This window comes from Urocampus carinirostris, chromosome 1 (genome assembly GCF_059441175.1).
Source record: "Urocampus carinirostris isolate Australia breed hairy pipefish chromosome 1, RoL_Ucar_1.0, whole genome shotgun sequence".
In the NCBI taxonomy this organism is placed as follows: domain Eukaryota; kingdom Metazoa; phylum Chordata; class Actinopteri; order Syngnathiformes; family Syngnathidae; genus Urocampus; species Urocampus carinirostris.
In genome coordinates this window covers 27,448,782-27,475,218 of record NC_142349.1, presented here as the reverse complement: position 1 = coordinate 27,475,218, position 26,437 = coordinate 27,448,782, and the positions used below count along the sequence as shown (strand labels likewise).

The following is a 26,437-nucleotide window of genomic DNA, read 5'->3' as shown; positions in this document are numbered from 1 at the left end:
TTTGTTGCGTTTCAGATTGTATTGTTGCTTTCTTTCCCACTAAGGGTTGATATAATTGAGTCCATACAAATGCGTAATTGTAAACTCATATTCTTGTATAGATACAATACGGAAATAATAACTAATTTTGAAATTTAAGTCAATGAAAATAATCCACTTTTGTTCAATTGTTTGCCCTTTGCATGGATATGGCAGTGGATTTACCCACTACATACAACAGACACATTATTATCTACTTTTCAAGATTAGTTTATCCAATAAACATGTGCATTTTGAAATTATGCTGTAGTTCACACGAATTAAAAAACGAGACAGCAATCCAGCGCTATTCCTCCATTTTCTCTCTCCCTCTGTCTCTCTCCCTCCCTCCCTCTCTCTTGCCCATCCATCCTCTCTACCACCGCGCTGCTGCTACTGGTGAGCCTGCAATAAAACGGTGGATGAGAAAGAGCGAATAATCTCCCCTCTTTTTTCAGCGTTAGACAAGTGGACACACAACTCAAAGAGGAAACAAGTAAAGGTACTGTTCTCATTGATTCCATTTTAATATGAACACTCCCTGCCTTTTCCAAGTGGTCTACATTCTGTGTTGAATACTGTATAACTGTACTTGAGACCCCACTGCCTGCTTGCTTGAGCTTCCTTCTCGCAATATTTGGTTGCTTTTCAGCCTGATTTACAGCAGCGTGGGTTCAGCGTTACACATCGGAACAGTGTTGACGGGCAACCCAAGTGGGATTACTGCTCCTTCTTTGCTCTAGTGTTTGTTGTACACCACACGGGCAATGTAAGTGTAAGACAGGCATTGATTTAAAGTAAGGGAAAAAATAAGTCCAGCATGGGGTGCAGCAGGGTGGGATGGGGTCTCAGTTCTTATGAAAGGAGGGTGGGTGAGGAAGGAGGGTAGTTGCAGCGAATGAAAGATTGGACAGGCTGCGCCATGGACAGATGTGTGAGAGGGATTTAGAGTCGTGGGAGGAATCACGCAGGGGATCAAACTGGCAGTGAGTGAGTGTGCCTGTGTGCGTTTAAGGGTGAACACACACACACAAATGCGCATGTAAACCTCACCAGCAAAAGGTTTGTTTTGGGTGGTAGCTTCTTTGAACACTCCTGTGTTTGCCCATTATGGTTTTCATCAAGGAAGTGAGAGAGAAGAAAACAAATTGCTGCCACAGGCAGCAACAGTGTACGGAGCGTGCAAAGCCATCGACACCTTTTGGGCTAGCGACATGGTCTCATGTCCGGTAATAACTGAGTGATGGATGAGCCTCATCGCAGACTGTTTATGGTTACCGTTGTGACATGTGTGTAGTAGATGCTTTTTGTGTGAATAAGAGCAGTGGGTAACTTCAGGACCAGGGATAGCGCACCGTGCTGAGCCAGCAAGTGACGCCCTCCCTCATGTTGGGGGATTGCAGGGTTGATTATGCTCATGCATGCTTGATCAGATTATAGCAAACAGAGTCTGATCAGATTAGTCTTTTGGGGGTTGGGCAGCGATACCATTGTTTTTGTTTTTATTGTGCAACATGGTGTGGTCTTACCAGCGTCTACAGTCTTTCTATTACTGGCACAGTCTGTTATAATTTAATGCATTGAAAAAAACGATTTTTGTTGTGTTAGCCATTGTATTGTGTTCATATACTACACACTTTTGGTGCATGCAATGGGTGTCAACTCTCACTTCACTTAGTGATGTTTAAAATGCCGCTTCCTACTATAGTGGATACAATTATTGTTATAACTATTAATGACAGAAAATGATAACAACAATAAATTATGATTAATAATTACAGTAGCTTTACACTGCATGTGAAAAGCAGGTTAAGTCAGACACTGCGTCTGAAATGTGGTTCCCAAAAATATTTTACCTCAAACATAATTTTACCATAAATTCAAATTTTTAAATTATTTTGTTGTCAACTCAGTAAAAAGTACTCACCGTGGCTTTAAGTGTCCTGTGTTTACTCAGGTGCCACTTATAAGGAGGCACTAAGAATGTTTTCCTGGTAGTGTGTGTGTGTGTGTGTGTGTGTGTGTGTGTGTGTGTGTGTGTGTATGTGTGTGTCCTGTGCATAAGCAGCATTTTAGTCTAATAAAATCATATAGAAACAATGTAACAAAATGAAGCTAACATTAGCTCTTGGATGAAACCATGTTTTTATTAATAGATGGAAATATTACATAATTAAACTGCTATCTCCTGGATTCAAAATTATAATAACTAGTTGTAGAGATATTTTAAAGCTATGGAAAAGGAAATCATAACTCAAAGTGGCTTTCATCAATAAAAAAAATTGCCTGGATCAATAATGCAGTTTATTTTTTTGCACAAACTATATTGTAAAACTTGATTGCGCTCCATCAGTAAATATGTCATCCTACAGAGGGTTGTAAATTTTCTCTCTCTGCAGTCAATAGTTTAATCTGTTCCTAAACATTTGCCATCTATCACTGGCCACACCTACTTCAATTAAGGAGCTACACGGGTACGTGCAAAGAGCTGCTCTGGCCCCGCACTGGTCCCCACACTCACCAAAGCATGCGTTTCCTTTCTTCTATCCCAAATACATGGATTATTGAAAATAAGTGAAAAACTCGAAAAAATGAATAAAAGGCTCAAAATAGAATATTGGAACTAGTAGTGATGATTTGTTTGTTTTGTTTTGACTTTAAACGCCAAAATAGAAACCATCCACACTTATATTGATGTTTTCTTATGTTGCCAGTCAAGGAATGATGAGCCAAGTCGATCAATTCCAATCACAGATCAGTGCTATACCAGGCAGAAAACTGGGGTAAAGGAAAATCAGTCGAAGAGACAGGCCCATAAGACCTAAATAATGGCCAACTGCCTTGAAAACCTGCTGCCTTGTTTCTCTGTGATCTGGACTTCTTCAGAAATGTATTAAGCTATGTTAGTCATAATTCAGGAAATCCATTACTTTGTCGGGGGCCAGGGAAGGTATGCTCCCAAGAGCGGCTTGATATTGTGCAGCAGGAGAAAAACAAAAAAACACAAAGTCTATCAAAACACTATCAAAGACGAAGTGTGGCTGTTGGTTGCTAAGCCACATAAAAAACTTGAAATCAGATGGGGAGAAGTCCGGGCAGCAGTTATAACCACAATGTGTCAAAGCACATAGACAAGACCCATCAGTTGCCTTGCTGTTTTTTTATGTTGTTAGCAGATGTTAGCAGTTGTGCAACATTATCTGCAGTTTAACACTGATAACACTGTGGATGTTTGGCTCATTTAGTTGGCGCAAATAAAACACTATATATATGGCAATTTTCTTGTAGTCTAGTGTTCCAGATTTGTTTGCGTAGTTGTTTTAATCACATACATGAGGGATCGTTGAGCGGCCCAGATTATTTTTTAGCACACAGAAACAGTTTTAGAACGGAATCCAAGTGTTTACCATTGCATGGCAGATAACCACTAGACAATGGGTTTCCTACCTTGTCCAACTGAGAGCTACTTTTGTTAATAATTCACGCAAAGGACACCCAGTTTGATATGCAATTCTATGTTCTTACTGTGTTAATACCTGGCTAATTATTGGAAGCAAGGTTGAATATAATCATTCAACCACTATTTTTCCTAGAAAATCACAATGACCCGGCAATTGTAAGTTATTTTCAAAAACAAAATTGCGGGCATCTCAGCTGTTCTTAGGGGGCGCTCTGGTGCCCATGGCACAACATCGCACTCAACTTTATTTCACTGGAGAGTAGCATGACGTGAGGTAGGGAACACATTGGGGAAAAGAATAATCCATTAAAAAATATAAAAATGCTAAGTACCAACCTTTTAACAGGTGAATGACACAATTATATTATATTGCAGTATTTTTAAATGCATGGATTCTGAGTGTGTCTCTAAATTTACATGCAATCGTCTTGTAAAAGACCATTCTGATCATTTCAGAAATCTCCTCTAAACCTGAACATCAATTAATCAGAGTCTAAGTCAGTTGATATCTTGATTAGATTTTTTTCTAGTAAGGAAGCGTTAACAGCCACAGCCATTAAGGCTGCTCAATTTTCCCGACCTCGACACTCAGAGAGGCCAACACACTTTAGGCGTTGGTGACTGAATTAATTCATATGGATGCTTCAGGTCAATTGAATTATGAAGCAAATTTGGCAGGTCATTAGTGCTACTACAGCACATGTGATTAGTCGGGAAAAGAAAGCACTCACAAATCCCTGCTGGAACTGATCCATTTTAGTGTATTGTGCCTATTTCTAAAAGCAAAAAAAAAGGCTGTGTAAAGTCTACACAGCCCTTGTCAAGTCAAGTCAAGTCATTTTTATTTGTATAAATAACAATCCCTTCCCCATCTTCATTTGTTTTCACCACCATTTAAAAGTTTTAAATGAAACCAAAATCTGAAAAAGGATTGTATAAGTGTTCGCACCATGTTGCAAATTTAACAAAACATGTGATGAAAGACACGTTTAAAATAAGGAGAGAATCAATGAATTTTGGACTTGCAAGGAGAACAGTAGAATAAAAATAACTAACACAATGCCAAATCCTAACTGTACGAAAAGCCCCTCTACAAGCCCTTTGTTTTTATTAAATTTCCCAAGTTAGGAAAAGCAGATCCGCCCTGAAGGGCGTGAAAACAACACCGGCAGATAACCACAACACTGTAAACAGTGCATAATAGTCAAAATAAGGACAGGCGTGAGGAATATTAGTCCCAATAATGAACTGGCATCAGGAGACCAATATTTAAAACAGGAACTCATCATTACATTTGTAAAGAGAGATTAAAAATGACTTTATTTTGATTTCCAAACACAAAAGCATTTGAAGAATCTATTTAAGACTTTCTTTCAACCAACTTTATTATTTTCAACTTCAGAGGCTTCACCGTACATTTTGAAAATAATAAAAATTGGGGCTCATCTAAGTCTTGATTTAAGCCAACATCCAAAGTGAAACAGAAATCGTTTCTAACCAACTCACTTTATGAGGACAAGCGGGAAAAACAGATGTTTCGCAACCATCCATATTGTGTTTAATGTGTCTTACGTAATTTTATGATGTTCTGTGTATACAGTATTTTCCCATCCTGCATTCAACAAGATCGCCTGGCCCACCTCCGCTATCTCCACATTCCGAGTCCCAACCGGCGTATTGATTTCTATATCAAGTGCAAAGGATTATGCAAAGATCCTGAAAGGGATATCCCTTGGGAAGCGTTCGCACTCCCTCCTCCACAAGTCATCCTCGAACGAAGCACAACCGCGTTCACTTTAGCATAGCAACTGTTGCAGCGCCATCAATAGCGCTGTCGTGTTTCACAACTCTAGTCATTCCTTCGATGCCAAAAGCTAGTGGGAGATCCCCCCCAGGCCAGAGACGGCACTTCGATGGTGACAATGATTCGATGATGAGGTTTTTTTGGCAAAGACAACGACAACCTGTCATTGGAAGATGGCGTGCTGGTTTATTTGCTTTGCTGCAGGTTCTAAACACGGGGACAAGAGAGAAGTCATCATCACCCCTTGCAAATTCTCTCTGTCAATGTTCCTATTGGCTGTAATCGCTGCAGTCCTTGTGTAAGGAGCAATGCAGTGAGTCTGGCCAGCAGTAGTAATGCGGGATATACAAAGATGGTGAGAAACAGAAAAAGGTTGGCTCATTTGAGCAATCATCTAACATGTGAAGGACGGAAAGTTAAATCCCCCTTTCTCCTATGGTTCCATTGTAATAATTGAGTGCGAGGTACTGCTCTTAACATTTCACCCATGGCACTGTGGGACGTCATTATGCAAATGATGGAATTAAGCGGCTGTTTGAGGTGCTCTATATATGTTTACCATTTCCCAGTTGGAGCCTTTTGAATCCCATTTTCTGTGGCAGAATTACAGGACCATACAGTGCAGTGCTGTAGTACAGAACAGTCATGTATACTACATAAGTACGCCATGGCTAATAAAGTGCTATGATTTGAATCAGTCCAAACTGAAAGACAGCAACGACCCACCTTTTTACAGGAGGTTGATTTCAGCAAGGGGTATGCTTAATCTACATGCAGAAAATAATACAATTGCAAACCTATTGCAATGGTCGGGTTAGTTCTTTCATTTTACATGCATTTCATTTTTGCATGCATATGCATTTGGGTAATCCGAATGCCTGTGCGCATGTGCAATTTCCCCTCATTCAGGATACAAAACACTGTGGTCCACGTTATGAGTGCGATGAAAGAAATAGTGCATCGTAACAATCGGGCAAGGAAAAGTAGTATTGCTACAAAGTACTATTTTTGTTTAATTAGAAAATATAATAGATAAATAAATAAATAGATATTTAAATATTTAAATAAATGAATGAACAAATAAATAAATAAATAAACGTGATGAAAATAATTCACATTAATATACTTCAAGAAAGCCCCATACAAGCATAACTTGTAAACAAATAAGACACAGCAATGGAGGACACTTTTGAAGCGAGGAGGAAACAAGCAAAGCTATGTGTTGAATTTGGTGAGCGACTTGAATTCAAACAACCTTTTTTAAATGTCAAAATTTGAATGCGTAAACGACGTCTATTAGCATGATGACTTTGCTAGCTTTTCACCCACTTTCAATCAGATTGTGGCAAAATGCATTGATATGGGGTAATTTCTTTGTCTCTAGGCATGTAAACAATAAATTAGTCTTACTTCGGAAATCCACTACTCCATTTTAATTCAGATAACGCTATGCATGTAAACACAGTCATTGTTTCTCTTTATTTCTCTGAAAAATATCTTGAGGCAAATTCACCCATAGAACGCGAGTACAAATTATTATCTTCTGCTCCAGTTGTCAAGGCAGCACATAATATAGCCAAAATTAACACTATAAAGTTGTGTCATTAGGTATACTGAGTATGGTTTATTATTTGTAGAAATAGTAGTTTCAGGAGGGCAGCACGGCGAGGCAGTGGTTGGCGCGTGTGCGGCACAGTTCTAAGGTCTCGGGAACCTCCTGTGTGGGTTCAAATCCAGCTACCGGACTTTCTGTGCGGAGTTTGTATGTTCTCCCCGTGCTTGCGTGGGTTTCCTCCGGGCACTCCGGTTTCCTCCCACATTCCAAAGACATGCATTTCAGGTGGATTGGCCGGTCCAAATTCTCCCTAGGTGTGAATGAGCGAGCGAGTTGTCTGTCCCTGTGTGCCCTGCGATTGGCTGGCAACCAGTTCAGGGTGTCCCCTGCCCACTGCACAATGATTGCTGAGATGGGCTCCAGCACCCCCGCGACCCTACTGAGGATAAGCGGTGCAGCTAATGAGATGAGAGATGAGTGGTTTCAGGATGCAGTAACAGTAAATTGTTATGGTGACGGATCTTTTTTTCAGTTTGGTATTATGCAATGCTTTTTATATTTTATCTACTTTAATGATTTTATGTCAACCCCCCCCCCCCCCCCCCCCCCTGTTGAGGTATTTGATTGAGATTTGAGGGCAATGTGACGTCAATTAATTTCATTGACAAGCCCACGGTATCATTTTCATACCTGTTTTGGACTATTAATGACAATTTTCCGTGTCAAACACACATGAATTCTATTTTACATCACTTTAAGGTTAAAAAAAAAGGCATCTGAACTTAACCAGCATTTCACACTGTTCTTTTATTCATAGTATTCCTTATTGCTATTACATGGACATTTCTATCGAAATGAATAATGATACAATCTTTTTTTGCATAATGAACGTTTTATGGGGAGAGCAGTTAAAGCTGCACACGAACAATAAAACATGAAAGGCCTCCTGACTGTTGGGAAGACCTATACATGTGTTGATAAGTCCAACTAGACTTCCTTCTACAGTCATGGCAACATTTAAACAAGTTTTTTTTTGTATGATAAGATGGACATTTTGTCAAGCATTTATCTATGTCACTACTACTGACTGCTAAAATGTTTAAAATATTTCTTAAATAGCACTTATGAGGCTAAAGGGGATTCAGACGCCAGTTTTTTTATTTTAAAGTTTTACACCTATCTTCCTTCCAATAGTAAAACCCAACATGATTGTTTTTTTAGTGTAAAAATATTCATGCAAACAGGTGGCCATTTTCCATTTGTGAAGTAAAGAAACCAAAAGGATGCTTCAGCTTTTCTTCTTTAGTCTAATCACTCAAAAAGACGTATTAATTAGAATGCTTCAACTAAGTGGGACACCTTTAACACATGATTGTTGGAAAATCCTTTTGGGTTGAATTGAGATACTTACAGGCAATGTTCCCTCTAATTTTCCACGGGTCTGAGCGTTCACACAAAGTCGGTGAGCAACGCTTGAAACAACAGTGAGCAACCATTATCCCAAGTGTGGCAAGATAATTAATTGTCAAACATGTCCAAAACTTGACATCAAGTTACATTTTGCTGAGTTTGCGGCAATGCAAAATTATTTTTCTCTTTTGAATGAATTGACTCATGTACTATTGCAAATAATGTACGGCCTACAAAAGTCGTGTGTTCTTACAATTCTTTCACAAGATATCCATTTCTTTTTATTTCCTTACTTATTTTGTTGCATAATATTAACATTTTTGGGGGCTTATTTAGTCGGTTGTAGGATACAGAACTGTACTTAATTACATTTTTCAGTGGAAGTACAATGTTGGCAACAAGATTCACTTGATATAATTGGAAATTAATTGAATGCACAATTTTTTTTCTTTTTTCCGTGGTTTTTTTTCTACTTTTTTAAAAATTCCTTAAAACAAATCTCATTGTGTTTATTTTTTCCCGAGCTTTTTTCTTTTTGTTCTCTATTTACTTTTTTCATACATTTCTTTCTTTACTTTTTTTCTGTCTTTTTTCTAAATTTTCTTCTTTTTTTTCTCTTCCTTTTGTTTCTTTTTTTCTCAGCTTTTCACTACTTTTTCATTTTGGTATTTTTTTATTTTTTGTTCTATTCCCCCCTTCCTTTAAGTCATTTTGTGCATAATTTTACATAATATTTGGTCATGTTGGGAATAAAGAATCAAAAACAACCCGAAGAGCCGTGTAGGACCCGAAAGAGCCGGTTCCTTTTAGTAAGCCGTGCCGAAGAAGCCGGTTCTCGACAAACTGTACTAACTTTACATAACTTCGTTCTACTTCGACTCGACTTCAAAATACTGCATTTAGGACACAAAGTCAAGGGAACCCGTGTATTTTTACCTTCATGCACTGTAACTTTGACTTAAGTCGCTTCTTAATTAGTAATTTTGAGCCCTCATTTTTGTGCGCTGGCTAGGTTTTCTTGTGCGCTGAGAATGTGCGAGCAGTGCGCAATTGCGCACGTGCGCAGCTTAGAGGGAACACTGCTTACAAGTTATGTTAGTTCAAAATGTTTCTATGTTGGCCTGATGTTTTTAAGTCGGCATGATATTACTAAAAATTACAATAATAAATGGATACTTTGACTTCGTTAACGGTTATTTTATGTTGCAGGAAACACATTGTAATAATGACTTACCACAGCTTTTTTGTAAAAAAAAATATCTTCAGGAATTTCCCTATTTAATTTAAAAGAAAAACCTTGAATACAACATATTTTACAATGGTGGTCACACACTTCACTGCCTCTTATGACAACGATGATCATGATCTATAATGGACGTTTATATATACCGAGTATGTTAATCAGTGGAAGGAGTGCTTTCTAAAATGTTACAGGCAAGACACCTTGCATTTAATTATTCTCATCTGGTAAGTGACCTTTTAGATAAAATGTTTTCCTGCAGAAAGAAACACATGACTTGAACATTTTCAGCTTTTTCCTTTTTGGAAAATAGTGCACAATAGACTAATATATTCAGTAAATGTTACTTCATTGTAAATAGCATATATTAAGGTTAAAGGTGGGGTGCTTCTTTTGAAGTATCCTTAAAAAGTTTAAAAATGAGTAATTACTCTATCAGGTAGGTGTTAATAATGCCCAACTAAGTTCAGAGAGCAAAGATGCTTTATTTTCCATTGCTCCTATTTACTTTCAAATACTTTTATCACAGCCGTTTTATAAGAACATAGGTTCGGGTAAGGTGGGTGGGGGGAGGGGGGCTCTGGAAAGTGACACTATGTTCGTCCCTGTAGATTTTCTTTTAGTTTTCTATATGTCAGGGTATCATTATAATGGTGAAAGTATCAAAAGTTCTTCTTCTCGCGGAGCTCAAATGCCAACCAAAATGATAAAAAACGAAGAGATTGTTCAAGCTCATCCAAGAAATACATGTGCGTGCACGCGCATCAAAATTGAGTTGAGACTGCAATCATGACTTCAAGGAGATGGTGACAGAGAGTAAGTTTGTGTCAAATTCTGTACAGCTTTCTTAAGGTTAAAAAATGTGACATAAATATAACTGATTAGTTTATAGTTGGGCAGCACGGCGGCTGAGTGGTTAGCGTTTCTGCGGCACAGTTCTGAGGTCATGAGATCCAACTTTCCTGTGTGGAGTTTTCACGTTCTCCCCATGTTTGCATGGGTTTCCTCCGGGCACTCCGGTTTCCTTCCACATTCCAAAAGCATGCATGTCAGGTTAATTGGCTGGTCCAAGTTGTCCCTAGGTGTGAATGAGCAATTGAGTTGTTTCTCTCTGTGTGCACTACGACTGGCTGGCAACCAGTTCGGAGTGTCCCCTGCCCACTGCCCAAAGATAGCCGGGATTGGCTCCAGCACCCCCGCGACTCTACTGCAGATAAGAGTGCAGATAGAGGATGGATGGATAGTTTATAGTTTGGTAGACACTTAAAATAAGGAGAGAAGACAGTGGTTTTGAACTTGCAAGCAGAACACGAGATAGAGCCCATATCTCAGATAAGAAATTTCCACCCGGTTCTAAAAGATGTTTCTTGAACCTTTTCTATTAAATCTCCTAGTTTACAAAAGAAGATCTGCCCTAAAAGGTGTGAAAATCAAAGAACAGCAGACCTGTAGTGACAATGATATAAACAGTGCATACTATTCAAGACAGCAAACAAGAGTGAGGTGTAATAGGTTCTCTATTGTCACCGCTTACAGTAAATGTGTGTATACTGTACTTGTGTTCATCCCTCTGGCACCATTTGTCCTTTATGCCAGCAGCTCGAATCAACACACACACACACTCACACTCACACATCTACTCACCACCATCACCATTGGGCAAATACATTTTTCAACATGTGGAATAACGTGAGCGATAGCAAGTGACATGGAGCAAACGTTAGAAGGCGCATGATGGCGAGTGGGTGATGTGCACGCGGCACCATCATTAAAAAAGCTTCATGAAGATGAAAGGCTGAGAACGAAATCAATGGAGCGACTTTGGCGTGAGCGCCCCTGCACACCAATGTAACATTTTGAATCTTTTTACTTATGCACACACTCACACCCCCACACACGCACAAAGTGGATTTTGGAATAATGCCTTGGTTTTTTTGTCTACTGGCCTAGATTCATATGGCATCTGCGCTGCACAATCGTTTCTCACCCCGGCCCTAGCCGTCGTTACTGCACTTTCACTTACTTGTGAATACTCTAACACGCATTCTCGCAAGCACAGACACACACTTGCCATGTCCAGTCATTCTCCTTCTACCCATCATCATCGCTCGTCACGATTCACTTTTCAGATCAGTGTGCTAAAATGAGATTATAAATATTTTAATCATGGATCTGCACTTTCATAAACAGTGTCTCCATTCTCTACGTGTATGTGCATTTGCACAAGTGTGTGTCTTGGCACACTTTAGGAGGATGTGTTGGGGCGTCCTGCTGGAGCATCTGTTTGCATTATAATGTGTTACGAAGCCTTTAGAAATGGGTGGCTGCCTTAAATAAACTAAGTGGATTCGCTCAAATCTATGTAAAACACTCATTCCTTCACTAGACAAAAATGGCTAATCACATGTTACGAAAATAAATGCCATATCAATTAATACGTTAACACTCAAAATTAAGGAGAGAAGACCTCAATAGATCATTAACTTGCAAGGTGAATAGGAGAGTTCAAACCTTAGATAAGAAATTCCAACTTGTACTAAAAGCCCTTCATTGGGACCTTTCTTTTTTTTTTTAAATCTCCTAGGGTACAAAAGCAAATCTGATGATGCAAATTTGGTCAATAGTGACATTGATGTAAACAGTGCATAATAGTGAAAACAAAGAATAACAGTGAGGTCAAAATACTTACCTGCAGTTGTTCAATAGTAAAACAGAATAAATTCATCATTAGTGAACATATTTTAATCAAAACATGTTTTGGTAAGGGCAGCACGGCAGCGCAGTGGTTAACCCATGTGCGGCACTGTTCTGAGGTCATGAGATCGAACCTTCCTGTGCAGAGTTTGCATATTCTCTCCGTGCTTGCGTGGGTTTCCTCCGGACACTTCGGTTTCCTCCCACATTCCAAAGACATGCATTACAAGTTAATTGGTTGGTCCAAATTGTCCCTAGGTGTGAATGAGCAAGTGATTGCACTACACTGGCTGGCAACCAGTTTAGGGTGTCCCCTGCCCAATGCCTGAAGATAGCTTGGATGGGCTCCAGCACCCCCTCGACCCTACTGAGGATGAGCAGTGCAGATCATGGATGGATGGATGTTTTGGTAAATAAAAGATGATGAGTTGTTACCGGAAAAATAAAAGGGAATCTGACACAATATTTTTTTTATCTTTTATAACTTTATTTGTAACACACAATTTGACAGAGGTTTGAGTCACCCTCCATACAGCAACACGAACAAAAAATATATACAATTGACATTCCCATGGAAGGAGACCAAGAGGAAGGCCGTGATTGACGTGGATGGATGGTGTTATGAGTGCGCTGCAGGTCTAAATATAGTGGAAGCTAGAGCTCTTGTAGGTAATAGGAATGAGTGGAGAGGTGTTGTATAGTGGGATGTTTGGACGCGTTCTAAGGGATGGGCAGGGCACCCGTATGATGCGGCAGGGGTAAACCAGTGAAAACTGTCAGGTCCTGCTGTTGAACAGAAGAGTGTGCTGTGTCATCCTGACCCGAGTGACATGGTCGCTTTCTTGTGTCCTGTTTCATCTGGAGGGACGAAAGCATGACCAACTTGTATGTCGAGGTGCTTAACTTGGGTGTTTGGGCATTTGGGTTGGCTATGGTCCAAAATATTTTGGGTGTGTCTTTTTTTTTTTTTTTCTAATTTTTCTCTTTTTATTTTTTTATTTTCTTTTATTTTCTTTATTTTTGTATGTGTTGTCTTGCTTTCGGCCACCCCTCTCGAGGGATATGACCAGGGTAGATAGGTAGATAGACATTACCAAAAAAAAATACCCCAAAAACAAAAACAAAACATGAAAAAAAGATAAAAGAAGTAAAATAAAAGGTAAGGTGTTTAGACATCAAGTTAAAACTGTGTGATAGGCTTCTGTCTTTTCTCAAATTGATCTATTTACAGTTGAAGTCTTGTAGTGATTTTTTTCCATAATTTACATTTGGTTTAATATGACTCTCCATTTTTTCATGTCAGGAGGTTGTGATTTCAGCCAGGGAAGGCAATTCACAAGGCAATTCCAGAAAATATGCGTGAAACTGCCACAATTTAGATCATAGGTATTCATTTTGGAGGGGAAGACTTTGCTGGATCAATCTTCAGCGGGTATTAAATATTTGTTTGGAGTAACGGCGTAATCCTTGCTCGGGCTAGTGAGAAGTTGCGCTGGTCAAAATGCAAGGGCCACTTTTTGGTGGCGGTCCAGCATTGGTTTTGAGAATCAATTGACTTTGCTATCTGCTCTGTTGTATAAATAAAGGATGATAGATTTGCTTCTGAATTAGCCCCGGTCCAGAATAGCTTGCTACACTATGACTGATATCCTATATTTAAACAGTGCATTTGTTAGACTTAATACATTTCACAAGCCTTCATTTAATACTTGTGTAAAACTAAAATGCGAGAGAGAAATGGGGGAGAGCATCAGAGAGAATTTTGGTGATATTTTTGCATTCTTTGGCAAATTAAGTAAACATTTCTTGTGGTTTTCTAAGAAAAAAGGTTCATTTGAACTGTCACGATATTATAGTTAAACCGCTAGTTAGTTTTTATACTACTACAACTATAAAGAAAGTTTGGATTATTTAAATAATTAGTCGGATTTCAATGTAGCGGTTTACTAATCCGTCCACAATATTTTCATTTCTGACGAAAACAAACAAACAAACATTTGAAATATGATTCCCAAACATGCACATTAACATTGACCTGTTGCCCTCTGGTAGGAGCCACAGTTCCCTCAAAACAAGGACAAACAGGCTCAGAGACAGCTTCTTCCCCAGGGCCATGACTGAGCGCACAAAACTGAAAAAATATCCTCTGACTTTTTAGTTTTTTGTTGCTGATAAATGCTAAAACTGTAAAAATATACACCTTGTGACTTATTTGTTGGATTTTTTGTTCCATAACTTCAAAATAGTTCAAAAAGAAAGAAAGAAAAACAGAAAAAGAAAGAAAGAGAAAAGAATAAGAGAGGAAGCAGGAAAAAGAGAAAAACAGAGAGAAAAATAAGATAAAAAAAATAGAAACACAAAAAAATAAATAAAGACGAAGAAGAAGAATTGACTTTTATTGTCATTCTTTGTAACCAAATGTCAATACACCTGACCCATACAGTTAAACTGTAGCGAGCCGATGCAGCCGCAGCCAAACAGGGCGCCGCCATTTTAGACCCAACTGCTGTGTTGTCATTAGGTGACCAAACCCCCCAATTCTAACCCTTAATGCCAAGCGCCATGCAGGGAGGCAATGAGTACCAATGTTGTAAGTCTTAGGTATGACTCGGCCGAGGCTTGAACCAGCGACCTCCCAGTCACGGAGCAGGCGCCCTACAGTCTAGGCTACCGAGCTGGTTCTAGGCTACCGAGAAGATAAAGAGAGAAAATGTGCAGTCCCTTCTACGGGTTTCTTCATTTTGAGGTTTTTGAGTTTTTCTTTGCCCTCATGTAGCTTTTAGATCAGGGGATGGTGTAATAGTAGTCCGTAGTTTGCGATAATCAGCGGTCTGTGAAGGCCTTTGAGGTTCCTTGTGATTGACTTGACTTGACTGTTGCACTTATTTCCATTATATTATTGTTACTATACACTATTCCTGCTAATTGCACTAATATTATAACTGAGGCCAGTCTCATAGCACTACGTTTTTATTTGTTTTTGTCTATTCAAATTGAAGTATTTTATCTCTTCAAAGTCTTTGTTACAATTTAACCCTGGAGTGCCACGTCTAATCTCGTTGCAAACAATGTTTCACAACGTTGATAGCGAGTGAGTTGTCTATTGGAAACCAGTTCAGGGTGTCCCCTGCCTACTGTCTGAAGATATCTGAGATGGGCTCCAACAACCCCTGCGACTCTACTGAGGATAAGCGGTGCAGAATGGATGGATGTATACCAATGACGATAAAGTCAAATCAATTTAATTCATCCATTCATTATCCTCATAAGGGTCCGCTGGAATGGGCTCCAGCACCTCCGCAACCCTAGTGAGGAAAAGCGGTGCGGATAATGGATGGATTCACAATTCATTATGAAATCACAGAGTGTAATTAGTATTTCCACAGAGAGATAATTTCCACTTCCAAGAAAACAATACAAAGTTAGCATTTCAAACATTAACAATTAGTAGCATGACTAATCTATTATGGAAACCTTTTTACTATCACCCCAAATGTTATCTGTTTGAGTATTTTGTTGGACATGCAAACTAAGGTTTAGCACAAGTCTTTGGTGCTGTGCCTGCTATATGTGCACCCTTTAGCTTCAGTTAGATCTTCTGTATATGATTTGTTTGTTTTAAATTTGATTTGGGGTAATCTCATTGGGCATGGGCATGGATTGTTTGTTTTTTACCTACAAGAAAGTTTTAACGCACATATTGCTCTCATACAAGTTTTCCGGAAGCTCCTTGCAAATTCCCAATTCTTAAAAACCCGTTGCTGTTCTGAGAAAGGTGATCCAGGGCATTCGGCATACTGATATTTTCCATCATTCTGTCTCATTCTTCTGGCATTGTCCTTTGTATCCATGTGATCGTATATCTTCTGCAGTCACTCTAATCTAGCTAACCGGAGGGGACAGTTTTAAGCGTTACGGAAGGGTCGATGGGGATTGAAATGCATTATGGTGACAATGCCTGACCCCAACAATTGCACACTGCACCGAGTTTGGACAGACGGTTCCTTGGAGGGAAAATCAGAGAGGATTACGGATTACTAAAGTCTAAAGACATTACAATAACTCATCGCAACTTGAATGTGCTGCCTAGATAGTGCTGCCATGCTTCTTAGAGGTTAAGAAATGGACTTAATTCATTCTTTTTTTTATTGAAGATTATTTTTACTATGTCACTTGTTAAATGCAGCAAAAAAAAACAATATGACAACAATTTCCCCCCCCCCAACAAACAAATAGACGAAGGGCGCAGGTGTCCGGGTCAACTTTAAAATACTGTTGATTGCCTTCTGTCCAAGAATTTTCCTGAGTTCATGTTTCGTGTGCTGTAACTGTACGGATGTCGCGAGTTAATAGATGATTCACTCCGCTTAACATGTGCCAGACACACAGCGCGCCCCTTCCTGGGAGTTTAAATTCCGCAAGCGCTCAAACACTTAATCCACAAGCCTCTCTACAAAAGCTGACACGGTTTTAGGTGTTACTCTCAAAGTGAATTTATAATTAAAATGAAGTGAAGAAAAACAATGCAAGCAAGCGAATGAAAAGGTCACATTCCGAGTATGTGCGGTATTCACGGATTTATTTATGTGCATGATTTTATATCATCGTCTTATTCTGTTTTTTGTTTTTGTTTGGTTTTGCATTGGGTATTTAAATACACAATTTAAAGTACAACAATCTCTTTGTTATTGTGGTTATTCGGGACCAGAACCCCCAACAAAACGTGAAAATCCACTAAGTAGAGACAGCCCTTCATAAAAACCCCCGAGGGTCAAACGTTTTTGGATGGTCTTTATTGTCATTATAGAAAAGTATAACGAAATTAGAGGGCTTCTCCTTTTAATGGAAGAAAGGGATTTATAGAACGGCTGGCTAGCTACATGTTAACAAAGGGTATCCCCAAATTGGCCCAGGTTTCCTGATGATTAAAATACAACCATCTCGAACATAGTGGATTCCCGCTAGTTTTTGTTCCAGGTCATCCATTTCATGGGTAATGGATCTTGTGGTGGTGAGATACAGGCTCGGCAAAGGGGGCTTGTTATAGAGCTGTAGCAGTAGCCCAGACTTGCAGTACCGCTCTTGCCTTCTCTCCCAACCCCAGCTCAGTCGATTCCTAAACGCATTAATAATCAACGAAGCACCCACTGGTAAACGATATTTCTTTGCGTTCTTCTGACCTTACTCATATTTCAATTTTAATTGATTTTTTTTTTCAATGTAACCAGCCGCTAAAGGTTACCTGTCGCATTTGTTTTGGGTGGACCCATTGATTTGTGCGCCTGCCTTGCTCTTTGAATGACAGCATACACCTGCCTATCACAGTCGTGCACACAGGCAGTCATGCCCACTGGACGCACATGCACACAACCTGCCCCTGTGATAGTATTTGCTGTGTGCTGTCTGCTGCAGAACACTATGCACAATATGTTGATTTGAATGACAACAGCCTTTATAAAAGGTTGTTTTGGTGGGTTTCCTGTATTTTAATTAATTGATTTTTTTTCTGGCAACTATGAGACCCTAAATACTGTAGACTGAACTTCTATTAAAGTTAGTGGTTCTCAAAAAGTGAGGCTCTTTTAGTGCTGTTGCAAAGGACAAATGTATGGCGGTGCCTTTTCCTCTACTTTACGAGAGGCTTATTCTGCTTCATGATTTGGTTCCCACTAATGCAAAACCTACAACTTTTCCTACAATTGCCATACATCATGCCGCATACCTACCTAGTAAACCAGCGGACGTTGTTATCTTCGTAAAATTTAAAAGCTGAGATTTGCTATTTGCTGCTTTAAACCTCGCTTCAAAATGTAGTGTATGACTTGAAAAAGGTGCCCATTGAAACCATAAATCCACACTTCATCTTCGATCCAAACAGACTGCACAAATTAAATAACACATTTTTGTTTTGTATGTTAACATTTTCATTTTTGTTGCTGATCAGTTTGAACGATCATTTATTGATTTTATCTACCATATTGTTTGACACAATGTTTTTTTGGGAAGTGGGGAGTTATACAGTAATTCAGGTTGGGTATTTTTACATGGACCATTGTTATCCCAAAACTGTACTTCCACCAATAGATTCTCAGAGGTAAGTAATTGGATAAGCAAGAATTTTTTTGGGATCATACAAGTTTAAAATATGGAGGCCATATTTTCCATATGAATCCCAAAATTACGGTTGCATATGTGATGAGAGGCACGGTTTAGAATAACCTTTCTGAAAGAAAATAGCTCATTCATAGCTGAGGGAACATTAGCGGACTGCTTTCTTTGAGTGTATGTGTTGGGTAACGTTTATGAGAAATACCGCAGGCCACAGCTTGTGTCCTCATTATGTAGCAGGTATTACCCTGCATGCATTGCAGTGCTGTGGCCATAGCTACCAAACATGCACGTCTGTGTGCGAGTTTGCTGTATCCATGTTGCTCGGTTTAATGTTCCCTTGTAGGTCAGACTTGTGATTCAGCAGACTTATTTGAGAGCAAATTCCCACAGTAATGCACAAAGCTACAGTTGCAAACATTCAGGTGAGTTTGCTTGCAGTGGTAGTTCTTCAAGCCAGGGTTATTTTCTTTGCTAGACTCTTTCTCTCTCTCCTAAAGGTGGCCGTTTATGTGAATGGAGTAAGTCAACCTTTTAAATCGATAGGCTTTATCGGTGTACGAAGAAATCGAAGAAGACGTATAATAAAAGTAAATAGACATTTAAGATAAATAAAAATATAAAGTTGTGCATACCTTGGACAAAAATAACAATATTTAGTTTTTTGTTGCCAAAACCCATCACAACAGCACACTGAACTTGGGCGATATGAGCACACGGATTATAAAAAGAGCTTTCAAGTGTTGCTTCCTGTATCCTGCGAATGAGAGTGTGTGTGCAGACCCACGTGGCGAGTAGGCATACTGAAGCAGTGTGGTGATATAAAAGAACTTGTTTCTTTCAAAAAATATGACAAAGTTCCATTGTCATCGTCTGGTAAGTGAGGGATGACGTTTACGCATGAAGGAATGCAATCGCCATGGTAATCGGAAAAGTTGTGCTCAGGCAAAGCGTCTAGCATTGTAGGAGTTTAGTACCAACCCCAATTCTGTTTTTTCTCAATTAATTTTTTACAGGGAAGACAAATTCAAAATCAAAAGAAGAAAACAGAATCTTACTCTACAAAAGGAAAATTAAAAAACAGATAAATGACATTGTAAACCACCAATTTTACCAGTATGGACTCCAACAGCATATTTATTCACCAAATAAAGTCTTGATAAATTAATCCGTTTTAGTATATTTATCTTAAATATGTTTTTTTGGATTGATAGATTGATAGAAAAAAGCTAAGGTCTGCATAGAGATCATTCCATAAATGGCTTTTCAACGGTATACGAGAATAATGGACATTGAAATTGTGTATTTCCCTTTAAACGAGTGTCTGCTCTGCAGAGAAACAACTGTTGAATAGCTGTCGGGAGTTAATGTTTTGTATACTAGTAATAAAGATTAAAGTTTTACGAGAGCTTTATGTTTTTAAAAAAATTAAAAAAAAGGTATGTTCTTTATACCCAGCGTCATGCACAATCCTCGTAGCTTTCTTCTGTAATCACATACGTGTTTTTATATTGCGCTTACATGTATTTCCTGAATCTCTTTAAAATCATTTAAGTAAGGCACAATAAATGAGCTGTGCATTATATTATATTATATATATTATATATATATATATATATATGAATAAAGTATCTATCTATCTATCTATCTATCTATCTATCTATCTATCTATCTATCTATCTATCTATCTATCTATCTATCTATCTATCTATCTATCTATCTATCTATCTATCTATCTATCTATCTATCTATCTGTCTATCTATCTATCTATCTATCTATCTATCTATCTATCTATCTATCTATCTATCTATCTATCTATCTATCTATCTATCTATCTATCTATCTATCTATATCTGCATCTATTTATCATTGCAATGTTCTTGATAATTTAATTTGCATGCTATTTATATGGAGTGTCCAGCTAATAATTATTCACAGAAACTGAAACTCTTTTAAACTTTTTCTGTATTAAATATTACCTAACTTTATTTTTATTGTGTCTTTTTGGTATTTACTAAGTATCATAGCTTTTTTATATATATTTATATAAAAATAGCAGCACGGCAACGCAGAGGTTAGCGCGTGTGTGGTACAGATCTGAGGTCAAGAGATCAAACCTTCCTGTGTGAAGTTTGCATGTTCTCCTCTCCCCGTGCTGCATGGGTTTCCTCCGGGCACTCCGGTTTCCTCCCACATTCCAAAAACATGCATGTCAGTTTAAATGGGCAGTCCAAATTCTTCCTAGGTGTGTCTGTCTCTCTGTGCCCCTGTGACTGGCTGGCAACCAGTTCAGGGTGTCCTCTGCCCACTCCCCGAAGATAGCTGGGATGGGCTCCAACACCCCTGCAACCCTACTGAGGATAAGCGGTGCAGATAATGGATGGATATATAAAAATAATAATAATTACAATAATAATAATACATTGTATTTTGAAGCGCCTTTCAGGACACCCAAGGTCGATGTACATATGAGTAGGGTACAACAATAACAGCGAGTTAGAACAAGAGTAAAACAAGCAAGAAATGAATAGCCAATAAAACATATAGCTAAAAGTGCCGGTGTGTCAGACATAAGGTCAAATATAGACAAGTCTGAAGAGGTGAGTTTTGAGTCTGGATTTGAAGGTGGACAGGGTCGCAGAATTTTGGAGGTCAGGTGGCAATGAGTTCCAGGGCTGGGGGGCAGAGCGGCTTAAACCTGAGGCAGGCAGGGGGTACGGTGAGATGGAGGGAGGTAGATGATCAGAGGGTGCAGGATGGCGTGGCAATGTGAAGGAGGTCGAAGAGGTAGGGAGGGCCAAAGTAATGAATGGCCATATAGGTGTAGAGCAGGGTTATGTAGTTGATTCTATGGTTGATTGTTGAGGCAGTGGAGTTGCTGAAGGACAGGGGTGATGTGATGCGAGAGGGGTTTTGGGGATGATGCGTGAAGCAGAGTTATGGACCAGCTGATGTTTATGGAGGGAATTTTGAGGTAAGCCATAGAGAAGGGAATTGCAGTAATCGAGGCATGAGGTGACAAGGCTATGGACGAGGACGGCTGTTGTGTGTGGGCTAAGGGAGGGGCAGAGATATACTTTAATGATTTAAAGATAGTTTGTTTTATCAAACTATTCCTTGCCTTTGTTACATTCTACGGTCATTACAGCTTGTGAGGATGTCTCTCGTGCAGAGGTCACCCTGCAAATTCTAAGTGCCACTTTCACATAAACCAGAATATAAGGCACAAAGCCAAAGTTAGATAGAGGCCATTTTGATGTTTGCAGAGTTGCTTATCTTCTCCTGCCCAAACCTTGCTCGCTGGCATGCTTGCAATGAAGCACGCGTGTGCCTGCATGCATAGAGCCAGCCAGACAGATGGGAAGGTGATTGAGATGGATGCCGTTCATTAGGAGCTCATTTTAGCGCCCTGCACTTCACAATCCCTCTTCTCTGACAGCAACCAAGGAAGTTGAACAATCCTGCCACTTTTCAGGCCTAACTTGCACTCAAAATTTCACTGGGTGCAATAATGAGTCAGTGTCTTATTTAGCCCTGGGCACTGTTATCCAAGCCAGTATTTTTCAACCAGTGGACCAGGGCACACTAGTGGGCCATGAGACTTTGTCTAGTGTGCCACAGGAAATTTATCTTGACGAAAAAAAACGGCATCTTTGGCATCTTCGCTTTCTTCCAGTGATGAGCAAAGTAACAGTATTATTTATCCTTATTAGGTGGCAGCAGATTACCTCCCACCGATATATGTTTTTTTATGCTCAAGAGGTTCGATATATTTAATAGATTGCAGTGCTGTGAAAAAAATAATTGCCACCTTCCTGAGTTCTATTTGTTTTGCATATTTATCGCTCACAAATATTTCAGATCATCAAACACATTTTAGTATCACACAGAGGAAACCCAAGGAAATACAAAACAGCAAATTGAATAGCAGATATTACCTTTTCAGCCAAAGTGACATGATAAAAAAAGGACACATAATTCATTACAGCCGGTGACAGCAGATTATTTTTTCCTTCTTAATAATAATAATAATTATCTGATAATGAGGTAGTTAAGTATATTTAATAACCTACTTGGTTTGATTAAGCTGTTTAAGTGTCACAATCACCTGGATTGGGAACACCTGTGCTCAGGTTTTGGTGCCAACAGCCAGGACAGCTGATTGCCGCACCCTGTACATTTAAATCCCCAGCTTCCGGTAACACTTTGTCTGATTGTACTATGCGATCTGTTGCCATCTGCTCAGAAAGCCCGTACCTCCGACTCTTTGCCTGCCTCCTGTTTTTCTGCTTGATCTCCGTTGCCGACCAGTTTCCGAATTTGCCTACGACCTGCCCTGCCCGTCTGACTCCTGAACTCTTTTCCGAATACCACGACACCCTTCTTCTCCAGCCCCGGCCAACAACACTACGATTACGACCATTCCCGCTAAGCCTTTACCCGCCTGTGAAGTTCCGTCAATCCGCCAACCAACGGATCGAAGAATCCCACCTTGTCATTTCCTTCCTTTCAATAAAACCGAGAAACGAGCGCAGGTTATCTCAGACTTCCTTTCGTCCTGTCTGACATTAAGATTGTACTGCAAAAATAAGGAAAAAAATAACCATTGTCAAAATTTAATTAGAATTAAATAAAATATTTTGCTCAATCTAATCGTAGTTTTCTTATTTTACTAAAAAAACAGTACACATTTAAAACATTGTAAAACTCAGATAATTGTATTAAATTATTAAATTAGTAAAACTTGAAAAACAGGTTAAAATTCCCCAAAATACAGCAAATTATTAACCAAATAATAATGAAGGTTGCATTCTAAGCCACAATGAGACTTTTGTTACAGATGTGTTTCCTTTCAACACAACTGCTTGCTTTACACTTAAAATATTGTGACTTTTTTGTCACTCCTTGTTTTAATCTAAATGATGTATGGATATTTTGCGATTTTGCTTCCTAAGCATTTTTGTGCTGGACTTTTTGAGTAGGTGGAAAAGTCAAACATCGGGCCATTGCCCGGAACTGGGCCGTAGGTAGTTTGGTACCGAACCGCACAGAAAGAAAAATAAATTGCGTCCTTTTTTACCTATTGTTATTTTACTGGCCGGTATTCTGCTGAAGCATGCTACTCGTTCACGACGTCCTGCCATGAGCTGACCTGACGGCAGCAATTTTGTTTTCTTTATAATAGAGTAAAACCAATTACACAAAACTTTTAGTGATTATATAAAACGAAGATTGTCTTGCATACATACAATGCATGATTACCGAAGTCAACAAACACCATGCTAGAAACTGCCGCAGACAAAAATGCCAAGCTCAAAATCTACATTACAAAAACGTAGTTTGAAGCAGTCAACGAGTCAAATAAGACCGAACAAAAACAGACATCCTCAGTACTCAACGCTTTCATAGGCACAATTGCTTTGAACGTTGTGCGCATGCATGAGCATGCATACTGGGCATTGGTAGGGCGTCTCGATGGGTCATCTACCTCATGCTAGAATGATTGTAAACAAACTTGCTCCTATGAAAAAACTCTCAGCAAGGAGCTGGGGGATGCATGGAACTCTAAGTCAAGAACACAAAACCGAGAGGACATAACACCAACAAGCTTTTCACGTGTTTGCTTCATTTGGTGAGTTTGTATTCTTAATTACTTGGCATGCTGATTGACGTGAAGTTTTGCATAAACACAATAGCAACCAGAGTGTTTTGCTATTAGAACGTCCTCCTCACAGTTCCGATGTCCCGGGTTCAATTCCAGCTACCGCTCTAATTGTCTGGAGTTTGCATGTTCTCCCCGTGCTCTCAGGCACTCTGGTTTATTCCCATATTCCAAAAACATGGCTTGGATGGGCCCAGCACTCCCGTGATCCCCTTTAGGACAAGCGGTTTGGAAAATGGATTAATGCGATGTCGGTGTAATGTTACAAGGACATCTACATAAATGACTACTCAGTGGATTTACACTCATTGTTATTATAGAATATGAAAATTATTAAACGTGTTATAATTGTTCTATTTGTCATCTGTATCATTATCACTGTAATACAAGCGCATTTAATACCGCTTTTGGGCTAAGTCGTCAATATATTGTCATACAAAGAACCGATGCATAGTAGAGAAAAGGTTACAGGCCACTGCTTTAAATAACAGGTGACAGTTATGGTCCTCGAGGAATTGACTTTTTATTGTAAGTGTGGATTTGTTTCACACTGCTGCGGCACACCTCAATCTGTTTATTTCTTAATAAACTGTGTAACGTTGCTGATTTTATACCATAACAATAAGTCATCTGTTTAAAAAACCTTTTATCTCTAATATGGGTTTGCAAAAAGTTACATGTGTCACATTCAATTTGGGATATTATATAATAGAATATGTCAGCAGTCTTTTGTGTCAAGACTATTGTTTGAATATTTTCGTGTGTATGAGCACCTGAAAATCATTTAAAATTGATTCTCAAATCATTGTGTTTTGTTTTTTAGTACATTTTATACAAGGTCTTATATTATTGTCTGTAACAGGATTTTTCTGAAACATCTAATTTCAAACCAGTTTTACACTAATGTGAAAAAAGTATGACCTGTTGGTCGTTTGTGGGCCATTTGTGGGCCATTTGTGGCCCACTGACCATCTTTCAGTGGTTTGAAACCTCGTTCTAATGGTACAATTGATCAGCATTACACTGTTGGCATTGGCATACAGTTGTAAAATGGTCTGAACTAGTTTCCAGCCCGTCTTTTTCTTCCCTATGGTGGCCCACACGAGGCTTGCCTATCGAACGCCTTCTTGAAATCAGTAAAGACGTGATAGAGGTTTCTCTGGTATTGTTGAAACTTTTCACATGAGATTGATGGTTCTGTATTTGGAGGATAGTTGAAAGTTTCCTTTCTTTGGTAGCATAATTACTGGAGATTTTGTCACTTTCCTCTGGGCCTAGGTTCTTGAGGACCTCAGGGTCTCCTTGTGTTGGGTGGTTGTAGAGTTTGGAGCAGTGTTCTGTCCATCGATTTATGATCTTTTTCTTCAGTTAGCTTTTTCCCTGCCTCATTCTAAATGCTTCTGACTTTTGCCTGTTTTGTTTGTGTGAGGTATTTTACAATCTGGAGGGCTTTCTTTGAATTGATCTTGTTGCGGCACTCTTCTAACTCCGAACATTGGTCTTTAATCAAAACAACCCCTATAGAAGTCAAGTCAAGTTATGTTTATTTGTATTGCCCATAATCACAAGAAGTCTCAAAGGGATGAACAGAAATACTAAGAAAATACAACAAAAACACAAAATAAATACTACAAAAATATTGAATAATTAATACAATGTAAATAATCCAAATATACTTCTACAGAAGCACTACATAAATACAACTACAGTAATAATATAAAAAAATACTACTAAAGTATTATTGTAAAAGAAATGCTACAAAAATACGACCACAGAAATACTATAAAGAAAATACAACAAATTTACTGGTATTAGAAAGCAAATTTTGTTCCTCAATTCAATTGACCCAAAGTCTGAATTTATCAAGTTATTAGACGTCATTCAACTAATCTCACTTTATAAAAAGAAGCAATTTGGAAGGTGGAAGTTATGCCGAAAGATTCTTGCAAATAACAAATTCAATATCTTGAAAAAAAGTGTAAAATATTCAATTCAAATCAGGATTTATACAAATAATAAGATGATATCAAGTAAAACAATATTCAGCCTACAACGACTTAAACCAGACAGCGGGGTCAATTTAAAGTTTTTTTCATAGTGTCTTTTTACTTTACAGTTCAGCACTGATCTTCACTGGTCTGGTGTGTTTACTGGATTTTCAGGGCTTTCGCTTACATCACAACAATATTTGGTGCGTTTGCTGACGTAACCACATTCAGGAAAATACAGTTGAGTGTCCAACGTATGTTCCCTTTGTTCCTTACATCATGTATATGATGTAGTTCACTACATACAGGGGATGTATAGTGAGCAAATATGTGGAATGTTTCGAACACAGATCTAGATTGTACAGAAAGGGTGAGAAGAGGGATCAGAAGTGCTGGTTAAGAGAGAAAAAAGCAAACCTAACTAACTTGGAGTAAAGGTAGTTTGTTTTTGAGGGGAGTTATTTTAGCTGGTTCTTAGTTTTGCCTCCCTTGGAGCA

The 26,437-nt window shown here is 38.8% G+C and overlaps 1 protein-coding gene across 1 annotated transcript in view; it reads left to right on the top strand.

The window, feature by feature from the left end:
- The first annotated feature begins 400 nt into the window (after window positions 1-400).
- elfn2b (extracellular leucine-rich repeat and fibronectin type III domain containing 2b) overlaps window positions 401-26,437 on the top strand; it is a 96,663-nt gene continuing 70,626 nt past the window's right edge. Inside the window, exon 1 of the mRNA XM_088332956.1 lies at window positions 401-520. The gene's annotated coding sequence lies outside the window, so the exon portion shown is untranslated. The remainder of the gene's footprint in view (window positions 521-26,437) is intronic.